The 20,395-nt window shown below is 43.9% G+C and overlaps 1 long non-coding RNA gene across 1 annotated transcript in view; it reads right to left on the bottom strand.

Annotated features, from left to right (window-relative positions):
* LOC144753851 (uncharacterized) overlaps positions 1-19,931 on the bottom strand; it is a 146,056-nt gene extending 126,125 nt beyond the window's left edge. The window contains exon 1 of the long non-coding RNA XR_013594565.1: positions 19,732-19,931. This is a non-coding gene — a long non-coding RNA (uncharacterized LOC144753851). The remainder of the gene's footprint in view (positions 1-19,731) is intronic.
* Positions 19,932-20,395: the final 464 nt, after the last annotated feature.

The following is a 20,395-nucleotide window of genomic DNA, read 5'->3' as shown; positions in this document are numbered from 1 at the left end:
TAGTCCGAACTGTAGGAGTGGGAAGGTTAGTAGTTGTGTTGCCACCATCATTGTCGGTACAAAAGGGGGTGGTGATGGACGGAGCATCTGAATCAATCAAACACTCACACCCAGTCAAAAGATCTGGGTTTAATCCATCACTGTTCTTTAGCCCACTCTGCCACCCCAATTCTGACAGAGTGGGCTAAAGAACCACCCATCCATCACCACCCCCTTTTGTACCGCTTTTGGCCGCCATAAGTGTGGCAGGGTATGCTCAAGCGTGAGTCCCTTGCTCACTTTGCCACTGGATTCAAGCAAGCCGGGCTGAAGACGGCTGGAATGCCAGAAACCTGTCCTCGGAAGCTTGTTTCCGGTCCAGGGAAGATGTGGCTTGGCAGTTCGGGCTGGACTGTTCGCATGAGGCACAGGGTCAGACTGATTTGCATATAGCCATGTCTGAACTGGGGTGGCAGAGTGGGCTAAAGAACGGTGATGGATTAAACCCAGATCTTTTGACTGGGTGTGAGTGTTTGATTGATTCAGATGCTCCGTCCATCACCAACCCCTTTTGTACTGCTTTTGGCCGCCATAAGTGTGGCAGGGTATGCTCAGACGTGAGTCCCTTGCTCACTTTGCCACTGGATTCAAGCAAGCCGGGCTGAAGACGGCTGGAATGCCAGAAACCGGTCCTCGGAAGCTTGTTTCCGGTCCAGGGAAGACATGGCTTGGCAGTTCGGGCTGGACTGTTCCCATGAGGCACAGGGTCAGACGGATTTGCATATAGCCATGTCTGAACTGGGGAGGCAGAGTGGGCTAAAGAACGGTGATGGATTAAACCCAGATCTTTTGACTGGGTGTGAGTGTTTGATTGATTCAGATGCTCCGTCCATCACCACCCCCTTTTGTACCGCTTTTGGCTGCCATAAGTGTGGCAGGGTATGCTCAGATGTTAGTCCCTTGCTCACTTTGCCACTGGATTCAAGCAAGCCGGGCTGAAGACGGCTGGAATGCCAGAAACCGGTCCTCGGAAGCTTGTTTCCGGTCCAGGGAAGACATGGCTTGGCAGTTCGGGCTGGACTGTTCCCATGAGGCACAGGGTCAGACTGATTTGCATGTAGCCATGTCTGAACTGGGGTGGCACAGTGGGCTAAAGAACGGTGATGGATTAAACCCAGATCTTTTGACTGGGTGTGAGTGTTTGATTGATTCAGATGCTCCGTCCATCACCACCCCCTTTTGTACCGCTTTTGGCTGCCATAGGTGTGGCAGGGTATGCTCAGATGTTAGTCCCTTGCTCACTTTGCCACTGGATTCATGCAAGCCGGGCTGAAGACGGCTGGAATGCCAGAAACCGGTCCTCGGAAGCTTGTTTCCGGTCCAGGGAAGACATGGCTTGGCAGTTCGGGCTGGACTGTTCCCATGAGGCACAGGGTCAGACTGATTTGCATATAGCCATGTCTGAACTGGGGTGGCAGAGTGGGCTAAAGAACGGTGATGGATTAAACCCAGATCTTTTGACTGGGTGTGAGTGTTTGATTGATTCAGATGCTCCGTCCATCACCACCCCCTTTTGTACCACCATCATTGTCAGCATAGCAGGGAAATGTGTGGTGGAAGCTGTAGTGACCTCCTAACAAGAGCCCTGGCACTTATTTAATTACATATTAAGCACTGATTATTGCGAAAGTGTGCATCAGATTCGAAATACAGCAACAGAAGAATTTTTAAAGTGTTAAAAACATCAGAAGAAAGCCTGGAACTGGAAACATTCCGGTCAGTGTCACAAACATGACCTTCATTTGAGCTTGCTGAAAATGTAAGCAAAGGGTTTGTAGAGGTGGGTGAGCCAACAAAATAACAGAGTGAGCCGAGCCAGAGCCGAGCCAATAGCCAATGGTGTGGCTGGGCTCCAAGAGCCAATGCATGAGTCATGCCCTGAAAATGTTTGGCACTTAAACAGTGTAAAAAACAAAAAATATGATACTGTTTCAATTAAATAAAGGGTATTTCTTTAACATGCAAAAGTGTTTCAACTTAGTACATCATATTACATCATTGCACTTGGAGGCACTTATTAAAAGTGACTGCTCTGAAACATAACCTTAAAATATTCTGGCTCCCTACCATGCCACAATAGCAATGCTATTAGGGGCATGTCAGTTATCATGTGCTTCCTATATGTGGCCCAGACTCTTTAGTAGAACAACCCTATATACAAGATAAAGTACCCCCTGCTGTACATTTTAGGGATATTGCAAGTCACCAAGGAGTTCCATTACCAAATAGAGGAACGAGGCTGAAGCAATATCTTTATCATGTACAGCAGGAGATACTTTATTCTTTATATTACATAGTCACACTATCACCTTTCCCACAAACCACTTAAACATTATAGAGTGTAGTTCTTTCATGTGATAGTGAGAACATGTTTGCAAACATGAAGAAGAAAAATAGAATCTGTAGTGCAAAATTAAACACATCAAAAAGCTGTTTGATATGTGCTGCAAATAGATATTACAATATGTCCAATACAAGTCCGGTTTTTATTTTTTTTAAAGACACAGCAGCTCGTAATGTGTAGAAATCTTGCAGAAAATTCGAACTTTTCTATAATTATCTGAGAACTGCAAAAAATGCACATGTTGCCATAGATATCAACATTTTACTTGTCATTGTACAGATAGAAAAACAGAGCAGAAAAAAGAAAAGCAACATTCTGTTTTCCTTATTTAAACTGCTGCCTAAATTAAGCTTCATGACCTGACCTTCATTTCCTCCTTCTGCTGATAGCAGTCATTGTGATGTCAGTACCCTACTGTAATAAAAATTTGAAAAGAATTTCAGGATGACCATAAATGATAAGGACTTGAGGTCACTGTCATTGAAAGGGGTAAAGACACATGTTAAGGAACTAATTGAATGCATAATAGAATGGAGTAACTTGGAGAAATTCAGGTAGCAATGGTCGAAGACAAAGGTGAAAAGAAAATTAGAACACATAGGAAATGAAAAAGTGGAAAATGCAGAACCTGCAGTACAAGAATACCCTTTGAGGCATGAGCAGGAAGGAGTCTATGTACATGTTGCCTGATCCACTCATATAGGAATTGATCCCATGATTCGGGATGCCAGTTTATCTTGAGTCAGACCAGGAGAATCACTTCAAGAATGAGGAGATGTAGTTATTATGTACTGCTTTAAGAATTGACTACAAAGTCCATTGCAGTTACAGACCAGAAGCCTCCGGCATTGCAGAGAAGTTAAATAGGATGATCCGAGCAAAACTAGTGAAGGAATGTGCTTCAACGTCTCTCACTTAGCCAGATGCACTCCCATTGGTGAGCATGAGTATTTGAAGCCCTCGATGCGGGAGAACCGGACTCTTTCCCCACAAAGTACTGATGGGGATAGTGATTAAAAGTCTCTCTGCTCCAGCAGTTACCTTTGTACATATTGTAGATGATTTAGTTTCAAGTATCTTAAAATATTGGCTGACACAGTATGTTCTGTCTCTCCCCAGATGACATTGCAACATCAGCTGTGAAGAAAGCCCCCTGCCATGGACTGAACCCTGGAAACTGGGTTCACGTAAGAAGGCACATTCGCCAGTTGTGCCTGGAAGAACAATGGACAGGGCTGGATAGCAGGTTATCTTGGGAACCAAAACAGTATTGAAATGCACAGCCTTGCCTAATTGGATCTACACTTCACATACAAAGAAAGCAAGAAAACACTGATGAACCCCCAAGAATTTAGCAAAAGGTACAAAGATGGCATTCAAGATTTGTCTAATATTCTGACAAAGAGCGAATTAGCAAGATTAGGGCAACAGCCAGAGAACCTTATAGCCCTTAGGTATCCAGTTGATGTAGCTGACTGCCACTGTAGATTTTTAGTTAGGGCAGGGACAATAAGGTAGGAATAAAGGACTAACAAATCGTAAATAAGAAGAAAATACCTTCTTTTGGCCTAGCACACTATTATTATGGAGTTTAAAAGCTGCAGAATTGTCCTAGTTGTTTGGTGGTTGTTTTCTTTGATGTCACCCTTCCAGAAAGGAAGGTCCAATACATTTCATTTTTGAAAATAAAACATTCAATTGTGTATACCTTGTTTCATTGACTATGAATTGTTCTTCGCTTGTTGACATTTTATTATATCTACCAAAACTTGTACACAGGACTTTTGTTGTATTTACTGAGTGGGCCCTTGTCACTCCCTGCAGAGGTTTTGGGGTCTCCTTTGACGTTGTAGCACTGTTTCATTATTGTTGCTTTTCACTAAATACCTACCGTTACCAGTCAAGGTGTCGGTCTTCCTGTATACGTGAAAACCCTACACAGAAACCTCAACATAACTAGGACAACAGATGTTAACAAAGTAACTCATGTATAATTTATGACTATAATGTTTATGTAAAGTTAATGAAAATTGAGAACTAATTTGTATGTTCCCATCTTCCAGATTTTGTCGCTAGAGGTTACTCCTATTTCTATCTTTCCCATTTGGCCAGGGCCACTGGAATTATACGATTGTGCTGCCACTGTGATTTGCACATAATTATAGATTTGCCGCATTTGCCACATAATGCATCATCTGCAGCATAATCTGCAGATTTTAACAAAAAATATATTTTATTTCTAGCACAAACAGTTGAAAAGTTACTAACAATTTAGTGGCTTGTGTTGCCGCAAAATGGAAGGCCTTTTGCAAAGCTTGACTTGTCACCTATCTGTATAGTCTTGCTATATTTGGGTAGTAAACTAACATTAATGAGTTGCAACCAATGCCAGGAGAGTGTTTCCAAGTTCAAAAATGACTAAATAAATAAGTAATACTGTTACAAGATGTGATGCATTATGCCGCATAATATGTATTTTCTTGACTTATAATTATAACTTACTCAACCCTGCCTTACAACATGACCCTCTCCTGCCGCATATTTCCAGTGGCCCTGGATATGCCTTTTCTGGGCTAAAGAACGGTGATGGATTAAACCCAGATCTGTTGACTGGGTGTGAGTGTTTGATTGGTTCAGATGCTCCATCCATCACCACCCCCTTTTGTACCGCTTTGTTCGCCATAAGTTGGCAGGGTAGGCTCAGACGTGAGTCCCTTGCTCACTTTGCCACTGGATTCAAGCAAGCCTGGCTGAAGACGGCTGTAATGCCAAAAACCGGTCCTAGGAAGCTTGTTTCCGGTCCATGGAAGGCAAGGCTTGGCAGTTCGGGCTGGACTGTTCCCATGAGGCACAGGGTCAGACTGATTTGCATATGGCCATGTCTGCACTGGGGTGGCAGAGTGGGCTAAAGAACGGTGATGGATTAAACCCAGATCTGTTGACTGGGTGTGAGTGTTTGATTGGTTCAGATGCTCCGTCCATCACCACCCCCTTTTGTACCGCTTTGTTTGCCATAAGTTGGCAGGGTATGCTCAGACGTGAGTCCCTTGCTCACTTTGCCACTGGATTCAATCAAGCCTGGCTGAAGACGGCTGTAATGCCAGAACCCGGTCCTAGGAAGCTTGTTTTCCGTCCATGGAAGGCATGGCTTGGCAGTTCGGGCTGGACTGTTCCCATGAGGTACAGGGTCAGACTGATTTGCATATGGCCATGTCTGAACTGGGGTGGCAGAGTGGGCTAAAGAACGGTGATGGATTAAACCCAGATCTGTTGACTGGGTGTGAGTGTTTGATTGGTTCAGATGCTCGTCCATCACCACCCCCTTTTGTATATATGAGGCAGCGCCAAAATTAAGCCCAGGGAAAACCTGGACTTACCCTAGCGAAACGAGGAGACATGTTTAATTTCTCCTCGTTGTCGCTGTTTCCATGTGTGCTGCGTTGTGCAGCACACATGGAAACAGCAAAATGCCTTTCACATAAACAATCACTCCCGTCAACGCCGGCACCCTTGCACTGTCGAGCTGGTGTTGGAGCTATAGACAGCTAAATTTAGCGCCAGCTTAGGGGGGAATTGAAGGGCAGCACAGTGACCTTGTAAATACGGTGCAGCCCTGCATTTTGGAAGTGGCAGAGCGTGGCGTTAGCCTTCTTGGCTTAACGACATGCTTCGACACTTTCGTTGCCGCTAGTCTTTTGTGTTCCACGCCATTTGCCTACTTCTGAATTTCCTTGTTTAGTGATCTCTTGTGCAGTGCTATGCTTATGTCTATTACAAAACTCTAATAAAAACATTTATTTAAAAAAATAATTTCACCGTCATCACTCCATAAATCCTATTGCACTCATGATAAACTGTATACGTTCTACCTGAAAGGATAATATACAGGCCTTAGGTGTTTTCAAGAAACAAATATCCGCTTCCAATTGTGCAAATGATATTGAATAAGCACACATTGTATTACTGTGCTATATCATGAGGTTAGGTATATATGCTGTGAGCTAGTTTTGTATCCCACATCCACATTATCTTTAACTACTTTTTGGTAAATTTATAATAAAAATTAATATTTCACTGTATCTCGCTAATTTGATAGAGTGAGAGCTTAAGCCAATTGGGTTTTAGATCTCTGTCCTATAGCCATGAAAATATTTTTTGTTTGTTTTATACATCACAAACTCGACCCAAATGTATCAGAGCACTTTACATGAGCACCAGTTGCTTTACAGACGGACATTAGTTTAGTTAGTCACAGGGAGATTAAGTGATTTGCCCAGAGTCACAGGATGTTGAGCATCCCTGCCGAGACTTGAACCCAGTTACCCAGTTAGAGGTCGATCACTCTGGCCCTTAGGCCACATCCTCTGCATATCAATGCCCTATATACTACATTCATGATCCCTTTTTTTATTTATTTATTTATTTCCTTGATAGAAGCACATTGGTTTGTGCCTACTGACTGCATTGTTGTGCATGAACTTGGGCCAATGAAATAACAAGTATTGGTAAGTCAACAGGCCTGGTGTTGGTCGCCAGCGTTTTGTCTTTGTCAGGGTTTGTTGTGATTTCCCATGGTTTTTGCAAAATGTTCTTTTTGGGGGAAGCTAATGGACCCTCATTAATCCCCCCCAAAAAATGGGTGAAGCAAAAATATATTTTTTTCTGAAAAAGCACACATTGCCATAGTGGACTCAGGTACTTAATGGAACTACTAAGTGCTGCTCATGAAAGAACAGAATGCCATCACTCACAGTGATGTTACTCAGTGGCTGAAGAGGGGTCACTTGTGGTCCCATGCTGTATTCTGCAGTGGGTGGAAGAAAAATGTGAAAGACACAATCACAAACCAATGGATGAAAAGGGCTGGCTGAAAGCCTTTAAAATGAAGTACATTACACAGTGCTTAATTTGTAGCCGATGGTTGCAGCACTCATTTTTCTCAAAGAAACTTTGATCAAAGACACTTCCAAATGTAATCCATGCCCTCTCTATTATCTGAAGGAAGCCCTTCAATAATTGAAAAATCTACTTTGCATGACTATGGAAGTGTCTTCCCAGTGTGTTCTTGTGGTTTGAGAGTCTGCCATTTATTGCAGTATTATCCTTCTACCTGTGTTTGGGACTCATGTGTAACATGCACCCGTCACTTTCTCTTGTAACACACTGTTTTCTACCTCTTAAATTTGTTTGTTTTCGATACCTGCACAAGTGCCACCAGTGCCTACGTAACGCTTGTTCTTGTGCTTGAGTATCCTCCATATATTACAGTATTATACCTCTATGTATATTTTGTACGCTTTTGTAACCTGCACACGTCACTTTTTCCTCCTGTAATGCACCGTTTGCTACCTCTTGTATTTTGTTGGCTCACGATTGTCACTTTTGTAATGCACCGTTTGCTACCTCTTGTATTTTGTTGGCTCACGATTGTCATTTTTGCGTCATTTAATGTAACGTTTGCTTTTGTATTTTGCTCACTTGTAATGTTCTCATGTATCAGTACTGTTCCTATTGTGAAGCGCTCTGACACCTTCGGGTAAAGTCCGCGCTATATAAAAACGCATAAATAAATAAATAAAATCCAGAACAAGAGAGAGAAAATCACAAAAGGGGGAAAGAAGGAGAAAGACAAAGACGGAAAACTGTGATAATGGGAGAAAGAATAGATATAAAAGAAGCCAGAACAGTGAGTTAAAGAGCAAGGAGTAGCTAGTGGTGCTTGGAAGAGGCATGAGGGGAATCAAGAATAAATTCCCTTGGTATTCAGCACCCTCCCTTTCAGTAGCCCTGGCTTCAGGTCAAAACTTTGGGCGGCAGCACTAATTACTTACGAATCAACCACTGACATTACACTGATAATTTAGTCAAATCAAAAGGTTTGGATAACGCCAGACCCAAAAAGACAATTTTAAGGCTGCAGGCGATGCATTAAGTCTGGACATTTCTATGCTTTCTTTTCAGACAGCCATTTATCTGGTCTCCAGCTTTACCCGTTACAAATCAGCACTGGTGTGCCCATTTGCACCAAAACAACTTTGAACCAGTTTATTGGTGTATTCGGTCTCTCATCCGTCAGAGATCGATAAAACGAGTGCGAGTAAATGTGACTTGGAGATTATGTGGAATCAATGGTATGCACGCAAAAATATTCGGGAGTTAATTACGATTTCAAAGTACTTTTTACAGAAGTAAAGAAAGCAATCTATGATCACAGAACACAGAATGCTCGGACGGGTGGGGGTGGGCAGCGTAGTTTTTAAGAGGTTTTTTTGGGGGGAGGGGCTTTCATTTAGGGAAATGACTCATTTGATGGCAATGGGAAGAAAGTCGTGTGGATGACGAGCACCTTGTTAAAGGCCGGGACACTTGGTACTGTGTGGCTAAGAGTAATTGACATAGAAATGCCAGAGCCTGTTCCCCCAAGCAGGCCTTTAACTCCCACCCTCCTCCAGCTGATGGGTTTAACCTCCTCTTTCATCTGACAGTAAAGCGTGGAAGCACGGATTAACTGCTAGCAGCCCCTGGGAGGCTGCCTTCCTTGTGATGGTGTGAATTCCCCTTCACAAGAGGTCCTGTGAGGTTGTACAGCCTCGTCCATGCACATTGTAAACTTTAATGATCGGGAGCCTCATGCAACTGGTCACAGTTGAAACATGGAGTCTGGCGCTGACAGTGTTACAGCTTCCCTTCTCACCCTGCCTCATTATGGGATGGCCTTGAAAAGAAGGATTTTGCTGAAATGTCAACGTCAGAATGAAGCATGCACAGACATTCCTTCCTGTCCTGTCTTCCTGCTAGAGAGAGAGATCAGAGTTGTATCTAGTGGTAGTTTCCACTTGCCATAAAGTAGCGCAGAGGGTTAATATGCCTGCTGCAAAGAACTCCTACCGTCACAGATCTGTATTTTATGTGGATAACTGAGTGGAATACTGCTTTTGTCACAGAGATCCTTTTGTTACCGTAGTTTGTAAAATACAATCCTAATATAGAACAGTAACTGCTACAAAGTGTCATCAAAGAGCTGCATGCAGGCTGCATAAAATAGGTTAGAAGGTGAGGTTTTGTTTGGGTAGATATACATTCTTATTAGTAATATCAGCCTTTACCAGCACTTTAAAACAAATTAAGTGTGTGTGAGATAGTGTCTATGGAGAGATGAGAGACACTTTTGCCCAGTGGTCATGAGGGAATTCGTGGAGGAGGTCATGGGCGTATTTAATCCAATGGAGCGTATTTAATCCAACCTCTGAAACCACTACCATCAACATCATCTCCAAACTCAAACCATCCTCACATTCTAATGACCCCCTCCCCGCCCACTTAGTTCAAGAACTCAAATACATCATTGCCCCAATTAGGACCGCTATCATCAACTCCTCACTTTCTTCTGGCTGCGTTCCTGCCTCCCTTCAGCTAGGTCAAATCTCCCCCATTCTTAAAAACCCCACTGCCGACCCTAATGATCTGAACAATCTCCTCATCCCCTTCTTTGGCGCTATTTTCAACTCTCCCCGTCCCGCCTCTATTCTGCTCTCCTGACTCCTATCACTTTCTTAACGCTTTGTACATTTTATTTTATTTTAATTTTCCTGTGGACTTCCAACTGTACATTTTACTGAATATATACTTGTTCTATGTTCTGGTGTCATCACTATGTAAAGCGCTCTGATACTCTCGGGTCCAGCAGCGCTACATAAAACATTTTAAATAAATAAATAAATAAAAATGATTGCCGCACCAGGCGCCACCAGCTCTAAAGCAGGTCCTGGCTCTTGGGGCTCCTGGCACAGCCCCTGCTCCCGATAGCTGAAGGGGAGATGGTGGCAGTGACAGAAATAGGAAGGATACAGGGCTCTAAAGCCTTGTTTCCTTGCTGCAGTTTTCACTCCCCGCCTTTCCTCTAGGCTCTTAGCAACACATAGCAGAATGTTGAAGTATGGGGTAAAGTATCAACCATCTGATGTCAGAGGGTGTGAAACGGTGTGTGACGTCACTTTCACTACCCTGGCATTTTTGTGTTTAAATGTAAATGACAGATGCTACATAGTAAAGATTGACCTCCTTTGGATTAATCGGAAATCTGATGTTCTGGTTTCATTTGCAGAAGCTAATATCGTTTTTAAAGGCCATGAACCAGGGTTATATGCCCGAGGTGCAGACGAGGCAGAAGAGGTATCATACTGTTAGAACATTATTATAACATTCCTTTCTCTGAAGGTAAAACTTTCTAAAATAAAGAGGGAGAACAAATAGACAGTACCCACATTGGTATGGTGGAGCAGGAGATCTACGCCAGCCATTATTGTCGATGAGCCGCTTCCCGATATTCAATAGGGATGCCAACATTCCAATGTTCTAATATATCCTTCTAATATATCACCCTTTGTTATGTTATGTTATGTTATGTTAAAAGATTTTTTACCGCGCACGGTCACCAATTGGTTTCATGGCGCTCATAGACAAAGCAGACAGAAAGGCATAGGGGTTTAATTGTAGGCTAGCTGGAAAAGATGGGTTTTGAGGAGTTTACAAAAGCATATATAGTCAGGACACAGTCGGATAGTGGAGGGAAGGGAGTTCCAGGTAGAAGGAGCAAGGAAAGAAAAACAGGAGCCGCCATGTTTTTTTCCGTTTGAACCTAGGACTAGTTAAGAAGTTGTGAGCAGAGGATCGAAGATTCCTAGAGGGAGTGTAGCATTTAAGGCTGCGTGAAGTGAAATCAGGAACAAGACCAATGAGTGACTTGAAGACAGTGCATCCCAGTTTAAAAATGCATCGAGAGGCTACCAGGAGCCAGTGCAGTCTCCTCAGCAGGGGCGAGACATGTTGGTGCTTAGGCTGTGGAGAGACCAGTCTGGCCGCCTGATTTTGCACCAGCTGGAGCCGATGAAGATGGTAAGCAGGGTTCCCAGCATATAGGGAGTTGGCATAGTCGATACGAGAGGTGACAACGGCCATGATCACAAGTATAAGAGCCTCTGTGGTGAGGAACCTTCGAATTTTGCCAATTCTGCGCAGATGGTAGAAGCATGCAGAAGTGACGGCGTTGATTTGGGGTCTCATAGACAGGTCACTAGAGATAATCACGCCAAGGCTCCTCACGGTATCGACAGGACAGGGTGGGGGGCCGAGGGATTGGGGCCAGAAACTGGAATCCCAAGGGTTGGAGGAACCTCCTGTCAATACAAGCTCCGTCTTGCTGGGATTGAGCTTCAGCTGTCTGAAATGCATCCACTCAGAGATGGTAAGCATAGTAGACTGAAAGTTGGTACGAGAGGCAGAGGAGGAATCGATGGGGAAAATTAGCTGTAAATCATCCGCATAGTTGAAGATGGTTACTGGAGTATGACGGAGGGAAGCTAGAAGAGGTTGCATATAGAGATTGAATAGAAGGGGCGAGAGAGCAGAACCTTGAGGGACACCGCAGGAAAGTGAGGAGTAGGGAGCAGAGAAAGTGGATAAATGAACCGATTGAGAGCAATGGTGTAAGAAAGAACTGATCCAAGTTAGAGCCAAGCCCTGGATGCCTGCATTTCTGACACGGTCGATCAAAATATCGTGATCGACCGTGTCAAAAGCTGCAGACAGATCTAATAGAACAAGGGCCTGGGTGAGGTTCCTATCGGCGCCTTGTCTCAACGCATCCATCACAGCCACGATGACAGCTTCGGTAGAGTGGGCAGGTCTAAACCCAGCCTGCTGGTCATCGAAAAACGAGGATTTTTCAATGAATGCGCTGAGGCATCGGGTGACATAAGTCTCCAGAACCTTCCCCAGATAGGGAAGGAGGGAGATAGGCCGGTAATTGCTCAAAACGGATGGATCAGCACCAGGTTTTTTAAGTATGGGCAGAACGACAGCTTGTTTGAAAGCATCGGGGACAGAGCCTGTAGCAAGTGAATCATTGAGAAGAGCCAGGGGGGACCTGGACAGGCCAGAAACGCAGCTTTTAGAATTTGAGGGGGACAGCAGTCATTTGGGGAACCAGAGCTGACTGCGTGTAACAGGAAAGTGAATTCAGTCTGAGAGATGGGGGGAATTCTGACAGGCAGCGGGGATTCTTGGGAGGTAAGGAGCAGACGCTGGAGGGAGAAGGGGAAGGGATATTGTTTTTGATGGTAGAGATTTTCTCAATAAAAAATGAATTGAGTGAATCACAAAGAACTTGTGAGGGTTGAGGTTGCGCAGTGATACGGTCGGGCAAAGACAGTTCTCCTACGATTGAGAAGATGTCCTTGGTTTTGGAAGCAGAACGGAGAATTTTCTGGGAGAAATAAGAAGTTTTGGCCAAGAGAATGGATTTTTTATACAATTTTAGTAGGTCAATGTAGGTGATTTTCAATAAGGGATCGTAGTTGCGTCTCCATCTGCGCTCAGCTTGTCTGAGAGCTAATTTGTTCTGTTTAAGTTGGTCGGTATACCAACGCTGAGCGTCGTGCGGGCGTTTGGTTTTAATGACTCTCATCGGGGCGACCACGTCGCTTGCCTGTGTCAGCCATTTGTCAAGGAAGGCTGTTTGAGTGCTAGTTGGAGGAGATTCACTGGGGATTGTGTTAAGCAGAATGGAATGATACTGAGAAATATCAGCTCGCTTCCAGTTGCGTGCCATAAGATTAACAATGGGAGGGGGGCGGATAGGTAAAGAAAGATTTAAAGTGAAAGAAATGAAGAAGTGGTCCGACCAAGTACAAGGGTAGATTGAGGACGGAGAGATGTCAAGGTTAGCCGTCCATACTTGGTCGAGAGTATGTCCTTTAATATGGGTCGCAACTGAAATGTGCTGTTTGCAGTTCAATCCATATAGCAGATCTGTGAAGTCAGCGGACAGACTGCTTTCCCGGGGGTCCTTTGGCCAATAGTTAAAATCACCTATGATAAGGATTTTAGCAGAGTTAATGACTAATTGAGAAATAAAATTGCCAAAATGTAAGGGGAATAAAGGCATATTATCAGGAGGACGATAAACAAGGACACATATAAAAGACAATTGAGGGGAGGTGAATTTTAGCGTGAGAATGTCAGAGTTTGGGATTGGGGTAGTTACTAAGTTAGTGAAGTGGAATTGGGAACGGATGATAGCAGCAACCCTACCACCCGTTCTGCCCGTCACCCTGTTAGATTGTAGGATGTAATAGCCTGAGGGAATGGCCGCCAGGATATCGGGGATGGAGTCGTCTGTGAGCCAAGTCTCGGAGAGAAAAAGAATGTCAACATTACTGCTGTCGAGTAGTTGAAAAACCTTGAGTTGATGCTTGGGAAGCGATCGAGTGTTAAGATATACGACAGAGATGAGGTGGGATGCTGAGGGAGCAGCCATAGGTGATGGGGAAATAGAGTTATTGCAGGAAATTTGTCTGCTCACTTTTTAAAATCTGAGGGATACGGCTGCCATCTTGGCTGTGCGCATTCTCTGGTATGACTTTTGAACCCATAGTTTCTGTATGTGAGATGCCTATTTATATTTGGTGCTACTTGTTTTTTGTATCATATACCCAAATTGATAGCCATATATAGTCGTACACAAGCTTGCGATGTGCCGTATCTGATAAAAGTATGGGGTCGTCATCATCAGTTGTGGTGGAGCATTTGTCGCAGGTGCTGCACCTATTGAAGGCATGTGACATGTTGTAGGTGCTACGTCTGAGAGTGTGTTTTTTCTCTGAGTAGCAGTTGTATCTTACTACAGGTTTAGGAATGACTCAGTCATGATTTTCCAGGAATAAGTCACTCCTGAACATGGATTAAGGCATATATTTTCACTGCCAGGACTGGTGCTGCATCAAGCAAGCAGGGAAAATGGACTTGATCTGTAAAGAAAGTGACTATAATCACTAGAATAATGGCAAAGTCAAGGTGCAAAGCTCTGCTGGTTATTTGTACTTTACAATCACAATCTCCTTCAAGATGAACCCCAACAAGACAGAATATTTACTTAATGCAAATGGCTGCAAACTTCAACAGGTTTGCAGATGCTGTAGTGTAGTTCCTATATTCACAATAGGCTCTGCGCATTGGAATAACACAAACAATAGTTTATACGTAGGACTGGGGTCGACTAGGTCTCTACTGAATGTGTTAGACTTAATTATGAATGCCAGCTAGCTCAGAGGTCACTAGAAACTTTCTCGAATGAACAAGAAGGAGTTAACTTTCCAGATTAGACAAGAAGGGATTAGTTTCTGACAACCGCATAAACATGACAACTTTGCTCCCTCCAGAACAAGGAGTATACCTCCAGAGTCGTGTGAAAACAATAGACAGCTATTTCACTCAGTCAATCGTGCATGCTTAGTTTCACCAGAGTGCAGAGAAATAGAGAGACGGGCGTTTTCAATAAAAGTTGTTATTTATTGAGCAGTCCTCTTTCTCGTGCAAGAGAAGCGAATTGCCACAATTGCAATACTTGTCATGAAGTAAAGTGCGTACAGTAAAAGGAGTATTATGAAATAATACTGTAAAAGCATTGATATGGTTTCTGAGCCATATGATACTTAAAATGGATAAAATACATACATACATAAAATCATTGACTAAACGTACTCAACTGGTGCTTCTAAGATACGCCTACCCCGGTGTACCTAACCTAAGCCTAGTACGTGGGAAGGAGTAAGTAAGCTGCAGTTTAAGTTAAGTTAGTTTTTGCCAAGAATCTGAATCAAGAATTCTCTAAGGATCTAATCAGGTCCATACCTTGGTTTATAGAATGAAGGAGGTCTTGTATCTCTTTCTCAGGACTCGATCTCCTAGCAACCCGCAAGGGTGACTGGAAACACTGGAGCTGGATTTCTCGGCAGGAGAAAAGACAGCGTCTCTCTCAGTGCGTCAATGGGAGGGTCGGCTACCTTCGGCACTCGCATCAGCTGGGCGTCGGGCAAGTAGATAGCTGCTCTGCTCCAAACCACCGTGTGTTTGCATAAGGCAAATGCTGGTATATTTATACCTGGAAGGTGCCGAGTTTGACGTAAGGTTGGACATAAGACGTCACTAAGAACTTACAGTTCTTTCTGGACTCCAGGAGTTCTTGTTCAAATCAAAACAAAAGCAGGGGGAATTCCCTGGCTGCTGGAGGCTTGGTTTGTTTAAAGAACGCGTTGTACTTTCTAGGAGTCTATGGGAGTAGCCTTGCCGTATTTGGACTGCATTGGCTATGACTATATATGGATATGATTCTTATGCCTTTATAAGGATATGTTTTGTTATAACCACATAAGGGTATGAATCGGGAATATTTAAATACCGTCCTAGATACGTTTACAAAAATGCTTGTCAAAAGTGACCTCGAGAAGCTTGACAAGGCACCTCCACAAAGACACAAACCACAGCTTCAGGAGGACCATCACACACAAACTGGATACCACCTGATTCCAGCTGGCACTGCCTCGGTCTGAAACCTTTCTTTCTGAAGTGGAGCAAATGCCCAGATGCTTATGCTGCTGATCACAATGTAGGCAATGCTCCCCTGGCCGGCGTTCAAGCGACCCACTGGACACCCCTGGAGCACAGCAGTCCATCTCCTCAAGTATCTCTGAATACATGACAGAGTCCCACTGACTCTCAGAGACCTCCCAGGGCATCTGCTGTCCACTTATATTACACTCAAGACCAGCAGGCGATTCTACAAGACCCCCAACTACAGGCAGCTCCATACTTGGCAGCCAGTGATCAGGTGGAACAAGCATGGAGCGCAGCAGCAGCATTGGCAGAACTGAAATCCTGAAATACAGGAAAGCGAAGTCGCGCATCCAGGCCATCTCTTGTTATACTCAAAGTGTGCAACTTCTTCCCAGTGGAGATCCACCAGGCACAGGCCCATGTCCCCAAGCCTCGCCTTGTTGCTATGCAAATATCTGGTTTTCGTGGTCAGTTGTAGCCATCCCTTTCTCACTACACCTACTGCTCTGTGGTGTCCCATTCTCATTTTTTCTCACCACTTTGATTGTAATTACTGCATGATACCCGCATTTAGTACCTGTAGTTCTCCTGTTTTACCCAATCCAGATTCCTCTCACTGTAACCGCCCCTCACCATCCCCTCCACCATATAGTTGGCGTTTTATGAGTGTGAATGCAGTACTTACTACCCTTGGAAGTGTGTTTCTTCATGATCAGAGTGCCTGCTGCCTTAAGAATACCATACTGCTGACCTGACCCCCCCTTCTATTCTCCTACCCTTCGTTCTCCTCATTCCATGGATTTATAGCTCTGTCTCCATTATATAAATCCCATACATAGAAACTTGCAGTTGTTCGTGTCAATTTTTAGGGGGTTACATTATGAGTAATCTAGGACTACCAGATGGCTGCATGTCACTGGGACACCACATTTGCATTCTTGAACGTTGGTTTTAAATATCATTATCCTGAGTTGTATTGGTCTAATTGGTTCAATAATAATGGACCACGACTACAAGTCCCAAAAGACATTTATATCTAAAAGCAAAGTCCATAAATTGAAAATTGGTGCCTCAGTGACATGGAGCCATCTGTTCGCCCTAGACCAATCCAATATGACATTCACTGAGAACACGGATGGACGGATTTAGAAAGCTTCTCTCTTAGGAGTTTTCAAGTGGACAATGTCATGTGTGGCACTGTCCACTTGCCTTGGGTTTTACCCATAATTTCTAGCCAACAGTTGTCTGCATTCTTGAACGAGTAGCCTCACACTCATGGCGGCATAATTGGGCAAAACTGCAAATCCCAGAATGCAGTGCGTTGTAGGTTTAAAAAGGCAAATAGTATTGAAAGTGTCGCACAGAACATGGTACTTCCTTTATTTTTTTTATTAAAAAAAGTATGCAATCTCAGGAATTTAACCACTTTGAAACTTTTTTCGTCAAAAACATTATCAAGACACAAGTTATGATTGTCATTAAATCAAACACATTGTTTGTAAATAAAATGTAATGTGTCAAGCATTTTGAAACGAGTTTTTGAACTTCACTCTCCGGTTTCTCAAATCCTCTCGTGACTCGCTTAGAAAGTCCATGTTTTTATGATGCATTCAGGGACTTGCAGTCCTGATTTTATCATGGGACAAACAGGACAACATGTCCTAGAAAGCAAAGCCGAACCTCACATTGATGAGCTACACACATGTGGCCTACAGAAACATGGGACCTTAGGGCTTGCCAAAACAGAGTCTGAACTCCAGAGTACGACCGACACCCAAAGACTGGCACTTGTGTTGGCTATCCAACTCCACTCACTATGTAAGGTTCTTGACATACCCAAAAGCCAAGCAATGAATGAGTTACTTGTTACATATGTAACTTTCCCTACATTACTCACATGTGGCGCACAGGAACATGAGACCTCAGGGCTTCCCAAAACTGTGTCTGAATGAACTCCAAGACCCACATCCAAAGACTGACACTTGTGTTGGCTATCCAACTTCACTCATAACGTAAGGATGTTGATGAGGCCCAAAAGCCGAGTTATAGATTACCTACTTCATAGATGCCAAGTTTCCCAGGTCTATGTGTGATGTGCTGCTCCAGGCAAATGTTTCCTTTAAGTTCTAGGACATATAGTCCTCTTCTATAATGGAAAAAACAAGACTACAAGTACCAGAACGTAAAGCAAAAACCTGGAATGGAGTAGCACATTGCACATGATGAACCTAGAAGACGTAGTAGGGTTGCTACTGAACACTGTTAGGATGGAACAAAATCCTCAGCCTATACAGGTTGACGGCTCCCGACTGGCCCCACTACCATGAGAGTGAAATTTACAGTCCTGGTTCTTCAGTCAACATCACTAAGCATGCTGGGACTTGTAGGCAAATACTCGTGCTAAATAAGTGAAATAATAACAGAGACTGTCTTAAGTGTCTTTTTATGGCAAGATCCCGTCGACATCGGTGGGCAGGGCGATATTGTTATACTGAAGCTATCCCAACAAGCAAGGACTCCCTCAGAAAGGACTGTAAAGCCCGAGCATAGCGGGGGGGGGGGGGGGGGGGGGGGGATATCAGTCTCTCGGTTTCGTCTGTCAGCTTGCTTGTGTTTCCCCAAAAGTAAACTGCTTCAAACTGCATCACCTTACATAGACTACAGACGTGGGGGCAGTTTTACAAGCCCCTTGTGCTGTCAGCATGTCACTTTTTGTGATGCACTGGCAGCGCATTTCTTTGCCCCATATTTACAAGGTCAGGAAAAGCCACCCTGCGTGGCTTTTCCTGTCCATGTAAATATTGCCCATTTACACGCAGCACTTTGTGTGAAAGGGGAGTTCCATGAGTGTTGCTGTGGGTTTTCCCACGCAACACTCATGAAACCAGACATATGTTCAGATTTATGAGAAATCTTAAACTTGGAAATGCGTCAGTTTGCCACGCCACCCTTGGGGTGGCGTAGCGAGGCGCAAAGAGGAGAAATGTTTTCATTTCTCCTCGTTTTTTCCTCTTTCAATGCGTGCTGCATTCTACAGCACACATTGAAAGAGGAAAATTCCTTTTGTGATTGTTTTTGTGCAGGAAGGTGCCCCTTCCTGCACAAAAACAATCTCCCCATGACGAAGGCATCCTTGCACCATGGTGCAAGGGTGCCTGCGCTGGCGCATGGCAGCTGTTTTTGCGCCAGCGCAGGGGAGAGCACAGGAATGCATCATATCATTGTAGATGTGCCGCATTCCTGTGCTCTGTAAGTGCTGCAGCGTGGCGCAGCCAAAGGGCTTGCGGTGCTGTGCTGCGGCACTTTCTTTTAGATCTGCCCCATGGTCTTTCTTCTATTTACATGGCTATGGGGGCTGGCCTGACCAAGTGTGATAGAGATAGGGCATGGGGGGTGTTTCCCGCATTCCAACCAGGACAATCCGGTGTGTAACACTGGCACGAGGACTTGAAAAGGTAGAAAAGGAAAGCATTAGAAAAATACATATCATTAGAAAAATACATATCAGCTTTTAATCTCTTTTCGGAGTACCTTGTTATTCACATTTTATTTACTTTTTCAAAATAAGGGGAAGTAATAGGGTAAAACCAGTGCCTGCCCTTCCTTCTCCGCCTCCCTTCTTTCCAGCTTTTTTTTCTTCTTCTAGACTCTGTATCTGCTTTGCTAGATTCTCCCTTCCTTACTTTTCATTCACATTTAGCACTTCTATCCTGTACCTCTCTGCTTCTGTGCCCAGGAGGACGTGTGGCAAAAAAGCAGGGTTTTTTTCTGTACTGCCAACCTTTTTTTAAGATTGAAAAATCAAATTTGCATTTAAACTTGTTGTTTCAGTCTTTTTGCTTTCCTTTTGTTACCTCGAGTTTTTCCCTACATGCCCCTGCAAGAGCATCACTTCTGAGAAGGGCTGAGCCACTGTGAGACGGTGAACACCTGTTTCGTGTTTTGTTTTCACTGACCTTGCTTGAAGTGGTGTGTTTGGATCTTGGCAGATGATGTGGGCTTGCTGGTGCAGCTTAATGATTGTTTTCGAGACGAAGATCTGATTTCATGGCCTTATCTGGGCATGTGCAGCCCAGCATGGACAGAGGAAGGCTGCTGAGGAGAACTCTCCAGACAAGACAGGTTATTCTGCGAGCAGAGACCGCTCATGTGTCGTCTCCTGCCTGTCGAGAGGCGTGTGTGGTAAATAAAGAGGGGATTGGAGGGAGTTGCCCTGACAGGTTCAAGACATAATTTACACCGCCTATGAAACGATCCACTATAATTGCTGTTAGCTAAGCCCATATTTACACACACGCACACTCTCACAAAAAGCCTCCTGTAAGTGCCAGTATCGTGGGGAGAGACGTTTAGCGTTATGTTATGGTACTTTTTGTTATATTATTTCTTCTGGAGATTTATGATATATTTACTTTTGTGATGTTATTCAGAGCTTTCACGTTTCCCAGGTTCAGGCGCGATTAGCTCATCTATTAGAATATGTTTCTTACATTCTGGTCTGGAATTTGTGGCGCTGATTTTTATTTGGGATAAAACAGGACTCCGAATCCCAGAATGCAACGAAAAGCATTGACTGGATGAGCTACTTTAGCATGGAGCTGGGACTCTTGAGAACCCCGG

Source organism: Lissotriton helveticus, chromosome 5_1 (assembly GCF_964261635.1).
Source record: "Lissotriton helveticus chromosome 5_1, aLisHel1.1, whole genome shotgun sequence".
Classification (NCBI taxonomy): domain Eukaryota; kingdom Metazoa; phylum Chordata; class Amphibia; order Caudata; family Salamandridae; genus Lissotriton; species Lissotriton helveticus.
Note: the sequence above shows the minus strand (reverse complement) of the source record. Positions and strands in the feature narration are given on the sequence as shown.